Below are 17108 nucleotides of genomic sequence, written 5' to 3' on the forward strand. Positions count from 1 at the left end.
TTATATTTACATCTAAAGAATATAATTATTTTTAGGGGGGAAAGCCTCCTGCATGTGGTTGTTAATACACACCATGATGTCCTCAGACAAAAATATAAAATACATATGCGATTTTAATGCTCCTTAGTCCTCTCCAGAAGTCCTATGGTTGTAGGGTTTTTGTTTTCTTCTTTTGTTATGGTTCTGTTGTCCAGAAGTAAATAGTATGAAACATTAAATAAAAATGTTAAACTGAATTTGCATGTTGCCAGATAGTATTGCTTAATTATTCTTTAAAGGACTTGGTATTTCTTTTTCAGTAGCACTTGGGAGAGTAGCTTCTGTAAGATACTGCCTTTTGACTTCTGTGTCTTATGAAACAATTTGTGTATTTTCTGTGTTACAAAAGCTTTAAATCTCTTGGGTTTGTTTACATAATGCTGGTAGGGTAGTGTTTTCCAGTTAATTTGTATTTCCTTCAAACAAAGAAGTGCTTTTCTCTTTGCTGTTCCTTGAGATAGCAGGTTTGCGTCAAAGGGAATCTTACCTAATTTCCAATAATATTCCTCTTTTAAGTAGCGTAGCTTTTAAATCAGAACATCGTTACCCATTTCTTCTAAAATTGAAATAAAATTTATTTTTTCACTTCAGCTTCTTATACTTGCTAGAAAAATACTAGCAGCCTAATGAAAGTTAGAGCAATAGAAGTACTTTCACAGAGTATGAGACAAGCATATGCTGGTTTTCTGTACCACTGAATGTCTTATTCTTACCGTGGGTCACCAGCCTGAATTTTTATGTCGTCTAGGTGAAATTTTCTTACTTAGGTCAAAATTATTTATAAGGCAAAGCAAAACAAAAGAAAAAACCACCCACAAAACTTAATATTTTGTGACACTAATACAGACCCTTAAGTATGAAATTGGAGGAGGATCACCATACACTGTGGTAAGTTAGTATCATGGGGTGTATGAAATAGAAGGCCTTGTCCTTGGTCTAATCAAGCCATTTATAATATCCTTGTACAGAATTGTGCACATCTATTTATATGATAGCCTTCTGAAATATGATTAGTTATCCCTATGCACATGAGAATAGTTGAAATATATCCTTTCATCTTACAATGAAAATTATATTCTCTTTTCCTGAGTAAAAACTCTTCGCAGCTTTGAGCTGCTGTCTTTATATGGGAGGGCAGAGTCTCTTAAAGGGTTGTGTTCTGAAACCAACCTTTAAGTGATTAGAGGTTTTTCAAGTTATTACTCTGTAGCTTTGCATAGATGTCTCTTAGCACTCTGTGTTTTCATGTTGCTGTAAGTGAAAAAAAAAAACCCTGCACATCTCCTTTTCATCATTTTGATTGGAACTACATACCATATGTAATGTGTTTTGGCAGCACTTACCTAGCCAAAGAAAACAAATTAATATTAGCCATGCTGAGGGGTGTCAGAAGTATCACAGATGTGTCGATTTAGCTTTGCTCCATCACACACTCTTCCCTTAAACAACTGGTCAAGCTGTCGCAAAATGTAGTGTTGGCTACAGTGAGATTCTAATAGGTGTGATCAGGGATTGATGGCTTTGGCAAGTTAGAATGAGAAGATGATGTGGAGTTGCTGTTGCTTGTTTTGAATGGCCTTGGAAAAAAACCCTAACTCTAAACAAACAAAAAAAGAAAAAAAAATCAAAAACCCTAATAATCTAATTAAAAAAATTTAAAGCCAGCCTTATGTGCATATACACCCCCTGCCCCCCGCCCCCCCCAACCTCAGCTAGATAGGAAACAATTTTAAAGTCCTGTAGATGTAGAGATGCTCGTGAGTGAAATGAAAAAGTCATATCTAAAATGTACTGCTAGCTTCTTCCTAAGCATTTCTGAAATTCTTTCCCATATAAAGGTGCCAGGATGGGTGGAGAGGAGGTGACTTGTTTTATTCAGGCTGTTCTTACCTGTGATATTGCTACTCTTTACCCCGTCCCCTCTGTTTCTGGGTTTGTTTCTAGAGCTGTTTTGGAAGAAACACTTTTTTCAATCTCACACATGAATATTTTTAAGGAAATACAAAACAGGAAAATCTAGTAAAAACAGTAGTTAACAAAAAGGTGGAATTACACTCTTTTATGTATGCTTTGCAGAGTACTACTGGCGGTTTGTATAGTTTTCCATATATTGAAAATGTAAGAGAAAGAATCAAGCAATTTTCTATGTATTCTTTATTTAATTTAAATTATTTTTTCCTGTCTTTAAATTGGCTGTAGAATTTGGTTCCTGTCTTTGTGAAGTATGAATGCCAGTGTCACTTTGTGTTTAAGTTGGTATTTTATTGCTTTAGGTGGACTGTGATATACTCAGTTGGCAAGTATTAATGCTAAAATTGTTTTCAGAGGGATTAATTTCAGCAAGTCTGTGAGGCTTTCTCCTGCACAATTATTTTTTCACTCTTAAGGGGAAAAAAAAGGAAGAGCATCAAGTTAAAAAAGGTGCTAAAACTCACCTGCCATCTAAAGTAGATTTAGAGTGTGTTTCCAAATCAAATGCCTGTATATTGCTAGCAAAATTATCTTTGAAGAATGGTAAAATTCTTACATCAAAAAGTGGATTTTTTTTTTCACCCTTACCATGGCAGTTTATTGCTCTTTGAATGCAAGTTTTTCTCTACTGAATTATATTCACTTTGCCAGGGAATACTTTCACTGATGGGAATGTTCTCATAGCAGCCGCCACCATGGTGGGACAGACGAGATGTTCCGAAGTGGTGCGATACGCCACGTCTGCAACCAACTGTTCCCCTCAGCGTTAAAGGGGTGACATTGGGGTTCCCTGTTGCTGAGTGACATCCAGGGACACCCTATCGCTCTCCTGGCAGGAGCCGCTTGGGCCCAGTTGGTGCTGGGGAATAGGAAGGGCGCAGAGCGGCCACCGCCGCGGCAGGTGGCTGACATTGGTAAGAATGACACCTGTCCCATCAATCACCAGGCCCCGGTGTCACAGATGGAGAAACAACAATTGGCCGCATTACCCGGCGCTGCACACTTGGCTTAATTCGGCTCATTGTTCTCCCACAAATCTCGAGGATGGCTGTTCTGCCCCGGGAGCCCAGGCGGAGGCGCGGGATGGGCTCAGGTGGTGGCACGGGGCTGCCCTTTGCTGCTGCATCGGAGGTACTCGGGGAGAGGCTGTCACTCGGGGAGAGGCTGTCACTGGGCTGTCCCACTGGCGCTGGGAAGGAGCCTCCACGCAGGGGCTGGAGCTCCAGCTTCCAAAGGAAGGCTGTAATTAATCAAAGAGCCGAAATTCAGGGTTTTTCCTGGTGTTCCAGAAGTTTTCATTTAGCGACCTGAGAGCGCACAGCCAGGTTAATGTTTAACTCTTCAAATGCTGCGCTTGTCCTGGGAATACACTGTCACCCTGAGGAGAGTGAAGGGGATGCTGTGCCTGTTTCCTATGGCAGGTGAAATCTTCAAAGCCGTGGCTCTTCTGAAGTAGTTGGTCTGCTATTATTCCTCAGGAGTTAGTACTGAAATTTCTGTATGTGAGACACTGAATGAAAAGGAGAGTTACCGAGAGGCTTGTCTGGGGGAGAGTGGGGGATTTTTTGTTTTGGTTTTGTGGTGGGTCTTTTAGTGCCAGGTGAAGGCTGGATTGTGAGAAATCACTGTCTTGTTCCGGACAAAACCAGTGAAGGTACTTAAATGCCTTCAGACACTGTAACCATTTTCCTTTCTTTCTTTCACTTTTTCACCCTTTGCAAATCAGAGACAGTTCTTGGACGATAGGAGAACAGAATAAACAAAAAAGCAAATAGAAATTCTTTTCTTCTACTGGTGAGGCTTGTGTCTGTTTTGAATGCATTTGAAACCGATTGCTTCCATGCTCTTTTCCAAGTAGTACCAGATAAATGCCTGTGAAATATTGAGATGGAAGTGATCATTCTTCACGAAATTTTTCTCATTTTTTCCCTCTCTACGTCCTTTTTGTGTTAAGCGCTATGGAGTGACTGTTTTTGTTGTAAGCTAATTCACTGCTGCTGGTTTAGTTATGATTAATGTCAAGCAGAAAACCTGTGACATGCCAGAAACAGGCTACAGTGTGCTGAAGACACAGCTTATGTTTGATTGTGTGTAAATACAGTTAGTTAGTTGGGTTTATCTGATAGCCTGGCAGAAAGAGAGAGGAGCAGTACAAACTGTTTTCAGTAACTGTGCTGTTCATACACCTGATAAGATTGAGAGTGCTTTTGAACTACTGATATGCTTTGAATAAGAAAAGAATAATCGCATCCATTGGCACCGGCTTATCAGGAATGAAGTAAAATGCCAGCACTTTTACATTAGCAAAAGTAAATGTTTTAGACACTTCGGGCCTTTTTTCCATTTAAATTAAATAGCAGGGTGCTTTTGAGTGTGCTGTAATGAATGGAAGGATTTATTACCTTGACAAAATTACAGGTGAATGTGTTGAGAGAAGAGACCTCGGCAACAATAACAGCTCTTTTGATAAGTGGCTACAGCTATTCATGCTTTTGGAACAGAAATGCAGCAATTTTATCCTTTCTTGCTTTGTGAAGTGCAGTGGCTAACTTACAATGTGCATTTCTTCATAGTGTAACATACTTGTGCTATTTGTAATGTACTGGCAACATATTTAATATTTGGCACTTAACATGGCTGCTTATAAAATTATGCTTGATCATTTACTCGTGTGTCCGCTGCCTTCAGTTGCTGTGTATTTTCATGTTTGAAAAAGAATATATTTCAGGGTATTTGCTGGGAAGGCATGGTATGATTCATCATTGACTTACCCCAGCAGGCATGAAGCACGCTCAGATGCACTATTATTTTCTCAAAGTTTGCCGATTTGTATTTTTGTACCTTTTTTTTTTTTTTTTTTTTTTTTTTTAATTCTAGGTTCTTTTTCTTTCACATGCCTGCAATTAATTCTGGGATATTCAGATTTGACGAATGATAGTGCAAGAGCATATTTGATTGATTTTAGATTATTATTGATTACTGTCAATGAGATCACTGTGACACTTTGAAATCAATGATATGTGATTAAACCAAAGCTCCACTATACATTAGGTAGCAGTTGGGAATTTAGGAACTGAATGTTCACAAGCTATAAATTGAGACAATGTTCAGATTTAAATAGCCCTTTGTTTGGCATTTGTTCATCAAAAATATATTTCTTAGGAAACTTAGTTTTCCCAAGTGCAAGCTTTCAGTAAAAGAAAGGTCATTGATTTAAGGTTTATTAAATTTTAGCTAAAAACAACTGGCTCCATTTGGGTGTAAAATAATTTAAGTACTTACTGCAGGCAAACTTCATGCTTTAGAGCTGTTGCTCAGAGGTTTCATTCTTCTATGAAGATGTCAACTGTAAATATAAAAATGCATCACTGAAAATGTAATGGTTTAAAGATTCTAACTGAAATAAAAATTCCTGCCTGGGGAAAGCACTATAATCAAATAAATGTAGTCTTAACTTTTTTTTTTTGTTTTTTCCTGCGGAGGCTGCACTTGAAAAGAGTGCTTCAAGGCAGCAGGTAGCAAGGATGGTAGGCAATGCCAATTTTTATTTATTTATTTATTTATTTATATTCTCCCCCACAGATTATGATAGTCTATCTTTGGAATCGGCAATACACTTCAGCCACTAATACGGGCGATATGTAAGCTGATGCCACTGCCTCTGAAATGCAGTATCCTGGCATTTAAGTCAACTTTATAATCTGGCAAAAACCCTACTTGGCAATATTAAAATATAGCTTCTGAAGCACTTTTATTTCTGAAAGGTTTTTATGTCTTTTTGTATCTCTTTAGCATATATTAGATTTCTCTGGAGCAGTGGCCTGGATGTACACTTGATGGATGACTGGGGTGGGGATTCTTCCCCCCTGACCCTCTGCAATTTTCCCACCCCTCCCTAATTTTAAAAAAAGGTGTAATACTTGTGCATTAGGTAATGCTGGAACAGGAATACTGCAGATGCAGCTGTTTGACAAAATTAATGTGGGGCTTTTGTACCATTCTTAGGTAAGTTAGGAGAGATTTTCCAAGGTAAGGAGGACAGTGTGCTGCAGAGGTCTTGCTTGCATCTCTTTGAAGAAGTCTTTAGCTTCTACTGATAGTGGACTGATTCAAGACTAAATGGAAATAATGCCATTCATTTTATTAGGTTTTGGATCAGTCTGTATAATGGATTTTAAAAAAATTAATGATTTGGTAGTATTTTTAAATCAGTCAGTCAAGGAGTGGAGCCTGTGTCCAAGGACTCGCTGCCAGGATGTGACATTTGCACCAGTATAGAGTTGCCTAAGGGAGTGTGACCAGGAAATACTAAGATTACCCCATAATATTTTCTGTGTGAACTTAAAAGCAGTGTTGGCATTATGCCCGTATTTTCAGCATTGAGCTGCCTAAAGAGGAAGTAGAAATCCTTCAGATGGAGATGGTAAGACAAAGTGAGACTAACCCCTTTTTGTCTTGATTTTACGTCTGAATTGCAAGAGAGGTTGAAATGCTGAATTTACATAAAGATTGATTTATCTTGGTTTGTTTCTGGTGATGAATTTGGAATGTAAAGCTGCAATGTGGAATACATATGTCTGCTTGATGCATGTCACCTTTTTATATATCTGCTGAAACACCTTGGTGTTCCTATGCAGAATTCAGAAATCACCAAGGGTCATTCAGTGTGTCTTTACCTATGGGATATAAAATAAATTTTAATAGATGGAGAATTACCTTGTCTGGCCTCCAACCAACATTTTATTTATGAAAAAGTTTGTGTAGTGTTTAAGAGATACAGGAACTTGGCTTTTGGACAGAAAGCATTTTTCTCTTTGTAGAAAGAAATAGGCCAAGGTGGCATAACAGAATAAAGAGACAGCTTGCTCTCCAAATATTCTGATGGTTTTTTAATGTTATTTTAGTCATATAAAGATTACCATGAAATGGGTGTGAAAGTACCATGTACTGCCCTCCATTTTAGAGACTTTTTAGTGCAAAACTTTGTTGTAGATAACAGAGCCTTCATTTCGGTCTCTGAGTTGGTAAATATGCACATGATTTCTTGTCCCTGATCTCGATGCACATTTTACTTCCATGTGTTCACCAAACAAAAGATTTCTATTTTCATTTGGTTTGGTTCCCTTGAGTTTCATATTCTCCTTGGCTGTAAGTGCTTTGTAATTTCAGACCTATTCTTTTAATCACAGATCACATTTTTATCTTGGATAAAGCATTCCATTTTCTGTACAAATGAAGCCATAGGTATGACTTTATGGCCTTTTTTTTTTTGTAAATGCTTGTGTGTCGATTAGTGTTGTGATTAAGTAATGTACTACATTAAGTAATGGTTTCTACAATAGTAACATCTTTAATTTTATGTGAAAATATGTTGAAGGAAGTTTTTGGAGTTTTTTTTTTTTTAATCTGCAAAAGCCTGTTCCTCTAAGGGTTCACAAAAGGATGCATTATCAGCATTCAGTACTTCTGTTAGAGCAAAGCCTATTATTTCATTAGGCACAAAGGAAAAGGTGAGTTACGCAGTATATATTTATAAAGGTTGTATCCATGACATTTGTCTCTAAGATTTGCTGTCTTCTAGTGAGGCATGTAAGCTTGTGCAGTTATACACTGGTTTTAAATATGAACAGTTGGGATTAGTGGAGCAAGGAAAATAAAGCAGGAATATCAGGTCTTTCTTGCCTTTTACAGTTTTTGCACAGCAGTTGGGTTTTTGTTTCCACTTTAGTGATAAGTTTTTTGTTGGAGCTGGTGAGGATTGTCTGGGAGCGGCACAAACCACAACCCATCAGCAGGCTGCTAGTCAGCAGCAGGTGTGAACAACATAAAACAGGATAAATGCTGAACCAGAGTGTGCACTAAAAACAGAACCCCCTGTCTTGGGTTTACAAGGGCAGTAAGATTAGAAGCACTCTTGTCGTGTTTACTAAACAGTGTTTAGTGGACTATGTAAATGGCTCTGCTCAGCTGCGAAGGAATAAATGCAAGAATTATTATGCATTTGAGATTTTTAAAGACACTTTTTCCTCCTTTAAGAGTGCACCTCTGTTACTGTTAAAGCAAAGGGAGAGAGGTAAATGTCAAGGTGTTCAAAGTTAGGGCTTCAAAACTGAAGCAGAGGAAAGGGAGGATGGAATGTCAGCATTCAGTGTTTAAACTTTCTTAGTCATTGACATGAAGGAGGAGGTAGATTTTACTGTCTTTTGGAAATTACACCTTTGCAATTTAGGGTTTAATGTCTTCTTCTTTCTTCTCTACACCTTTCCTTTTAAAAGGCAGCTTTTTCATTCCTTTGTGTTTGCATATTTGGGAGCTGTTAAAACCATGTATTTATTATATCCATTACATTCAACAGCAACATCTGCCTTCATTTATGCTCTGTATTATAAGTATTTTTCTCTTTCCCATTATTTCTGGAACAGATTTGAGAAGAGATTACAATCTGCCAAGCTGCATTTACACTATATGCATTGTGTCATTTGAAAAATAAGAAGGCAACAAAAGAAAAGCAAAACAAAACCAAATTCAAATCCAAAAAACCCTCAGCAAAAAAATCTCTAACAAAATTTTAAAAAAGCAAACTCTCAATTCCAAACCCCTCCAGAACCAAAACACTAACCCCTAAAAACACAAGTAATTTTTCCTGAACTGGTAAGCATTTTTGTAAGTTCTGCAAACTCAACCTTAGGGAAAATCATCAGATCTGTTTGCAGAGCTCTGAGGAAAATATAATCCTTTTGAAAATCAGCTTCATGGTATTTATATCAAGTCTAGTTTAAGTATAATTATGTCTTCTTTCTTATGATGTACTTCTGGGATTGGGATTGACAATTACTTTTCTCGTAGAACAGAGTGAAGTTTTTTAAATCATTTAGTCTCCTTTCATCACCCTAGTTGCTTGCAAGTTTCCAGGTTATAGAGATATATTTATCCATGCTTTTTTGTTTTGTTTGTTTGTTTCGTGTGTATTCTGAAACACACTAATGAACCATAGCTGCTTTTGTGGGGTCCAGATCATGTCTTCAGAGACACCTCTGCAACTCAACTCCTTTTGCTTCAGGACATCCTTGTACACCTCTTTAGAGAGGTACAGGTCTGATTTTTGAGGGGAAACACTGGGATAGGATGAGAGGTTTGCTTATGCGTGTTGACCACAAGGCAATGGTAAGCATTACCCAGGCAGGAATATTGCATTCAGAGCTTAAATCTGAAGAGAATTGAGTAGGCTTGTTTGAGAGCAGAAAATAGTCAAAAAGTAATCTATTTTCTAAAATACTTGAAGTAGTCACTTTACCTTATTAGTGGATTTAAATCCATCATTAAAAGCAATTGCTTTAATACCTACTCCATGAAAATATACCTAAAACCTTATAAAAATAATTATTTCATTCTTTCTTATTGCATTCTACCCCCCGCCCCCACTCCCCCCAGAGTTAAGTACACAATTTCAGTGCTAAGAATACACATGAGTGTTTGAACAAAGAGTTTTGATAATGAAAACAGAAGGCTTGGAAAATCCTAATTTTCCAGTGTATTAATTTATTATCAGTACTGAAACAAGTTTACTAACACATTACACATTTTAAATCCAAATGTGGTTCTGGGATTGCTGCTCCAGTAATGTGAGTGTTACTGTTGTGGCAACCTGGTGGTGGCTCAGAGGTTTATTTTTAAGGAGGGTGTTCCTGCATGTTCAGAGTTGTGTTCATCTGTTGTAGAGAAAACAGCTTATATCATTGTGGTGAAATCATGACTTGTGTGGTAGCATTTGTAAAGTGCACTGCTTTTACTGGCTCTCTGTGATGTTGTACATTGGTTACTATAGTTCAAAATGCATTTCTGTAGCTGGTAGTACATAGTTCATCACTTCAAGAATTTGCTGGTCCCAAAATCTGTTCCATAGGTTTATGAGTTTACATGTATGAGCCCTGGGGTTTTTTACCTTTTTATTTTGTTATGCTCTCCTTTTTTTTTTTTTTTTTTTTTTTTTTCTCTCAGAGGTGGTAATATAAAACCTTGAAGTTCGGGATATTCAGTTAGGACATATAAGCATAAAGAACTTGTGCTGCTTATCCAAAGTTTATCCTAAGTGCTTAACCTCTTTGGCCTTAGAATCAGTCTGGGTATCCCATGAAAGCAGTTTGTCCCTTGAGGTTTTCTATAATTCCTGTCTTCTGCCAGGTCAGAAATAAACAAGAATAGACTTTTTGAGAGTGCTGCTGTGTCTTCTCCCTGGACCAGATGAAACTGGATGCTGTATTATTATGTTTATTATTATTTGAGTCCCTGATGAGTGTGTTTAAATCCCTGAAGAGATAAGTTCTTGTTTGTTTCAGGTTTCCTTTGCCAGTTTGGACCAGTTCTCATTTACCCATGCAGGTTTATTTACAGTCAGTTTCTCTTTCCAGTTATACCAGTATGCTCAGGGGAAGCACAATATCACACAGGACATGTCTCAACTTAAACTTTTTCTTTTGCCTTCAAGATCGTGGAATTGCTTATTCTGATTAAAAAAAAAAAAAAAAGAAAAAAAACCAACAAAAAAACCCCAAAACAAACAAAACCCAAACCAAAAAAACCTCCACTAAAATGATTTTTTTGACTCAGTAATTGAGTGCAATCCCAATCAATTCCATACAGTACACCTGGCTAATACTTAATATCTATATAAAGGAAGTGTAGAGGCCCCTGTCATACTACTATGTTTGGTGTACAGGGTGTAAATACATAGGTGATTCCTATTCAAGGACTTTGCTGACTACAAATACAAGAAATTCATGAAAGCTGCAGAACAGGGCGTGACATACTTTTCTAATGTGGCAAGTACAACCATGCTCTCTATGTGTGCATATGTAGTTGCATAAAATCTGTGTGTGTGGTGTTGTATCTTCAATTTAAGCACACCAAGAAAGGCTAATGAGGAAGTATGGGCTGTTTTATTGTAGATCAGCAGAAATCTCCCTGGTGTTTGAGGGAGAGATAGGTGGTTTCATCTGTGTCAGCTCAGAGAAGGTGAAGTTAATGAGGAGGAGGTAGAGGGAAAAGCGCTGTGGAAGGAAGACAGACCAGGGAACAACAGAGACTGCTGGTGTTGACATAGCACAAGGGGTGGGTAAAGACATTGGAGAGACAAATCTGGATAGTACAGGATTGCACAGAGCATCTGACTAACTGCTTACATTTAATACTTTTTTTGCAATACGATTTTTAAAAATGGTCCTTTTAATATACTGTATCAGTTGCCTGCTGACTTGAAAAAGAAAATGAAGTTAATTGCTTCTGCTTATTTGGACAGCAGTACATTTTGTACAAAAAGAGCAACTTCTGTGGTACAGTGATACTGGTGCCAGTCAAACTCTGCCAGATGTGTCACCAGATTTCTTTCTTTTTCATTTATATTCTTGTTCAAAACATGTATTATAATTTTGGGTGTCTTCTTCAGTGTGTTTTGCCCAGTGTTCCGTAGAGGAAAGCATCGCATGAAATTGTTAATTTTTGCAGTCAAAGACAGACCTACTGCTTCAGCTTTTGTTTGCATTTTCCCTAGCAGTGTCAAATATTTTGTAATAAACTTATTAGTTCTATATATTTCTTAAGATAGGTAGAAGACATTCAGTCAAGAGACATGATGGAAACTGGGGCTTTTCACTGTAGATGTACTAGGTATTAAGACTTCATCTAAAAACTGTGACCATGTACTAGAAAATAGATAGATTTATATATATATATATATAAAATGAGACCCGTTACCTGTGAAATAGTAGAGATATTTGGAAACTGAAGGAGAATCAAAATTTTTGTGAAGTCATGAGTTTAAGAGCTTGTTAAGATTTCAGGCCTGTTTTGTTTTATGTAGAGCACTCGGGCTTGCTGGAGAGCAGAGATGGACTTTTCTCGTCTAAGGGGAGAGAGAGGGGAAATGTGCCTTACACACTCTTAAGTAAATTACATTTTGGTTAAGAAAGAAAATAAGCATCTGGTCATTTATTTAACTAGTTCCCACAGTATTGTATGTAAAGGGTTTTTTCCCTGAGCGTGCTGCTTTCTGCTACACTGATGATAATGTACCTGGAAGGAAAAGGCAGCCCAGGCTGAGGCAGCCAGCGTCAGACAGGGCGGGCTGCCATCTGTCCCACCTGCTGCATTCATGTGTCCATCTGCTTACTGCAATAGCTCATTGCGGGCTTCAGCAGAGCAACATTCAGCCTGAAAAGAAGGCAGTGTGAATTATTTAGGTAGCTAGTGTAAATAAAGAGGGGGGAGAGCAGCAAAGGAGGGGAGTTGTGAGGGGGAGAAAGCACTCTCTTACTCCTAGATGCTTTGGAATGTGTTAATGCATGAGAGCATTTGATTTGCATATAGATTTAGATGTATAGATCATTGTGAAGATTACAAGCCAATGAGTTTTATCTAGATTTAGATAGCTCTCAGCCAGTTTGCACATAAAATATAGCCAGTTTCAGGAGGAGAATCTTTGGGGACTTTAAACCTAAGTGAAACTGATGAAATGTAATGCTTGTAGGTATTAATTTAGCAGAAATAAAATATTTCCTTTAAGGGCTTTCTGTGCCCTTTGTTAACCAAGAATTTAAAACTGCTTTGCATAGTCAGTGCTTTATACACACTGTGTGGTTTTTATTTGGTTATAGTTACATTTGTAGTCATCTGTGCTTTATTCTAAGAGGAAAAGCAGTTGACAAATGCATTTCCTTTTTCTTACTCTCTCATGTTTATCAGGTGAAGATTAAATCCGGTCATCAAACAAATAATTTTCCAGCTGTCAGCGTGTATATATTGTTACACAGACAAATATATCTGCTTTTGTGCCTACATAAGTATACATAGAACACTTAAATATTTTAAAATATTTTTAATGGAAATTAAAAGAAATGTAAGGAATTATGTAAGAAAACATAATTTATAGTTAGAGTAGCCTTAAAAAAATAGGTTTATTTTCAAGTTGCTTGTTTGAATTCCAAAATGACCACCAGAAGATTTAGACTATGGTAGATTATTTGTTTCATAAATTGAATTATCTTTATAAGAGAAAAATCATTAGTGCATTGAGCATAAAAGTTCATCTCCATACTTCTGTTCCAAGCATTTTAATGATAGTCGTGCCATGTCAGATTTTTTTTTTTAATGTGTGAAACATTAGTCCAATGCTGCGTTTAAAAAAAAATATTTGGCTTCCTACTTCAGTGTTTCCTGATGTCAGATTCTTCTTGCTGTCGAATTTTAAATGTCACTCTTCCCTGGGCCAAAGAACAAAACCAGGATCATCTTAAGAGGAATCCTTGAAATTGTGGGAGGGTTTTGTGTCATTGTTTTGCCTGGGTTTAGATCTGCAGAAGAAAGGCACACGGCATCTTGAAATCCCAGCAGCCTGGCTACTTCTCTAAGATTTGCATGAAATTCAGCTGCAGCCTTCAAAGGGATTTGAGTGGATTGGATTCTTTAAGGTTAGTCCATGTCAAACCTATTAAGTTCAATTCACATGCAAAACCCTTTTTTTTAAAGCCAATAAGGCTCTAACTACTATTAAGGAGACATCGTGTACTCACAGTAGAGCGTCCATGGTAATGGATCACCCTACTGGCACGTGTAGCTAACCAATAATCCACTTTATCATCTTTCAAATTAAAAGATCCGGTGTCCTGTATCTTCCTCAGATTGAAGAGGTGTTCTTTGCAAAAGTGGACATCCCGGAGATGGTTTAAAAGTATCTGAGTCAGTTTGCATATCCATCTTATATCTAAAATGTTATTTCCTCCCCCCCCCCCTCCATTAAATAAAGATTAATTTAGCTTTTGAAAGTAACTTCAACTCTATGATTCTTAACTTTCTAGGTCTTTGAGTTCTTACTCTTCCTGTAGAGTTATTCCACTGTGCTGTGGTGAATCAGGAGACAGTTGCAGGGGGAAAAAATGATGGAAATACTTTATGGTGTATAAAAGGATTAGTGGCTACTTCTTCAGAACTGCAAGAACACGACTTTAAAAAGAACAGTTAAATTTTAAATTTGAAAGCAAATTAAAGAAATTCTGTGAATCTCATGGACATTCATAGTCTGAAACATCTAAATGCCTTGCCCACGAGCCAGCTGTGAAAGAAGTACCAAATGAACACACTGACGCAGTTAGAGATTATCAGAGTAAATGGATGTTTGTAGGAAATTTGGTTAAATAAGGAGCACTCAGCGTTCTCTGAGGTTGCCTCTCATCCTGGAGCTTTCTGCCCTGTGTGAGGTCTGCAAGATTTGCCCTTCATTCTGTGGATGGCTGTGTGCTGTTATGCTTTGGTTTGAACAAAGCAGTTTTTCTAAAATGCTGGCCAGATTCTGTGACCAGGTGAGCTGAATCTTGAAATCAATTGTGTCTTTACTGCACGGAGTCAAATTCATTTGCTTCCACAGTGCCTGCACTGCCAGCTGGATTGTCAGTGATCTGGCAGGATGCTGGATTCAAAGTCCTGATAACCACTCTGACTGAATTTTGTTCTGTTTAAAAGGTTTAAGTGAGGGGAAAGTAGTATCTTCTCCCTGTACTTTCTCTTGGCACACTTTGAACATCACGTTGCGTGCTCAAAGAAAGCATTGCTTTCAGTTTAGATCAAAAATAGCTGATTTGTATGTACTGGTTGAGAACAGGATATCTTCCATTGACTTAGGGTTCCTGGTGCTCAAGTCTTTTAAAAATATGGTTCTGTTAAACACTGCAAATAAGCATTTTTTCCTGTTGTGTATCTCAAGGACACATATTTTATGTTTAGAATGTGAGGTTTTTTCCTAGCAGAAGGTGAAGAAGCTGCTTCTTAACGAAACAGTAACTTTTTAGACTATATCCTGCAAAGCTTGCATGCCCAAGTCACTTGATATAGGTAATACATTTCTTGGCAAAGTACTTGAAGGAAGGGTTAAAGGATAATAAACTCTTTCTAGCTGGCCAGGTTCACTTGCGTGTTGTGAAACAAATATTTAGGTTTTTCCAGTATAGAAAAGAATAAAATTTAACAAGTACTGTAATTAATTGTCTTGTGTTTGGCTTTTTTTTTCCCCCATTTTTGCTGGGTTTTGTTTGTTTGCTTGAAGTTTTCATCTGTTTGAAGACCTGAAGTTGTTCTGACCTATGTTCAAAATTCTTTCTTGTGTTTCATGACCTCTGAGAGTAATTTTTTTAACAAGTACCTAAACCAGGTAAAAGTTTACATGCAAGGTATGGAATTCTGTATTTGCCTTTCATAATTTTTCATCTAAACATTCTTTACTGACAGCTCACAAGTTATTCAGAGTTGTACAGAGCTTGCAGCTTTTAATATTGAGGCCTTATAGTATTAATATGCCTATTTACAGCATTATTAATTATATTGCAATTCTTAGCATTTACGTTGCTATTTGATTGCATTCCATAAAAGCTGCTGTTATCCTGCTTGTGAGTGAGTGAGTCATGTTGTCATATGCGTTTTTCACATGTTGGTGTTTGGGAAGGTGAAGTTGGTAGTTTACTGAGGGAATAAAGGGAGTGAGAAGCCTGTCTAGATGCCTGAATTCTCTTGTCCTTGGCATCCAGAACTTTGTTGAAGAGGATATTGTGAATATCTCATTGAAGAGTATAATCATGTTGTAAGGATTACATATCTGTTGTCTTGGTGGAGTGGTTCTTTCACCAAAACGATGATTTATTATCATATTTCTCCAGAGTATTGGAACAATGACAAAAATCCTATATTGATGCTACTAACTCCTGGTAAAAAATAACACATCTGGCTAAATGAAATTTAAATTTAAGTTTTTAACAATTTTAGGTTCTATTAACATAAAGAGAGGTTGTTATCCTTGTTCTTGTTTATACTTGTTGGCAGTCCCTGAATGAAGGTAGATCTGGGAGAGCAGGGCAGAGGGAGGAAGGTTAAATGGCAAAGGAGTTGAACTGCTTTAGTGACAGATTGTCTCCAGAAAGGCATTGAGTTGCTTTAAGGATTAGTTTGGGAAAACTTGAGTTGAATGCACTTTTCCTCTGTGCATATATTGCATTCCTAATGCTGCCAGTCACTTATTTTTCATAAAAAACAAAATTTCTCTCCAGAATAAGATTAGAGAGCACTGGGGAAATTTTAAAAAGCCAAGTTAAGAATCATGTCTTTAGCGGCAACATTGGTTGGAGTTTTACCTGTGCTATTTTATTGTGCGATTCTTAAAACACTGGAGCAGATTATTAAAACAGTATATATTTTACTCTTACATTATGATAATAATAACACCACAGTCATTTGCAGAGTTATTATCAGCGATCTAAGGGGAAAAATGTCATTTCTCAGTCAAAACCCTTACCAAGTTCTTTATGAATTTCTGTTTGTTCTCAAAGAAGGTCTGTCATTGCTGGAAGATAGTTCTTACAGGGAGAATCTTGCATCCTATCAGCTTGTCTGAAACGTTTTCTCCTGGAAAAGCTGCGCCATATGAGCTGGGAGTGCGGGAGGCTGTGTGTGCAGTCCCTCTTCGGAAAAAATGCGCTCAATCTGTTTCAGACGAGTTCCCTGAAAGATGGGTTAAATCAACTGATTGAGCTGATTTTCTCTCTTGAGGTGATATTTTATTTATATGATAAAATGCTTGGAAAGTGATTAATTTGTCAGGGGAACATCTTGTTACTGTAAATTTGCCGAATGTGTAATAAAATTGCCATAACACAGATGGGAAAATGAAGATCTTTTAGAATGAAATAACTGAGCAGTCTGCCTACATTTTCAGCACTTAAAATTAACTTGGTTAAATTTCTTTGTCATTTTTACCCCTAGTAAAATGCAGGCTGGGGGAGATTAGTGACAAATGTGTGGTGTGAGTTTGTGTGTGTTGCAGGTGGAGGATACAGGAACAGACTGTAGTTTTCCTTCTGCATCAGAAGGATCTGATGGATTTATGAAACTTCTGCCAGGGATTGAGTGAATTTTAAAAAATTAAAATACACAGGTCGGATACTCCTTCCCAGTAGCAGAGAGTTGAAGAATAGGGAACCTTTGTGGGCCCAAACCTGAAGTCATTAAGATGTATATAAAATAGTGCTTTTGTGCCACTTTGTGCAGGACTGCTTTCGAATGAG

At 37.3% G+C, this 17108-nt stretch overlaps 1 protein-coding gene across 13 annotated transcripts in view; it reads left to right on the forward strand.

Moving 5' to 3' along the window:
- Positions 1-17108, forward strand: part of ESRRG (estrogen related receptor gamma) — a 371095-nt gene that overhangs the window by 218143 nt on the left and 135844 nt on the right. The window lies entirely within an intron of this gene.

Source organism: Pyrgilauda ruficollis, unplaced genomic scaffold (assembly GCF_017590135.1).
Source record: "Pyrgilauda ruficollis isolate IOZ18807 unplaced genomic scaffold, ASM1759013v1 scaffold4, whole genome shotgun sequence".
In the NCBI taxonomy this organism is placed as follows: Eukaryota; Metazoa; Chordata; class Aves; order Passeriformes; family Passeridae; genus Pyrgilauda; species Pyrgilauda ruficollis.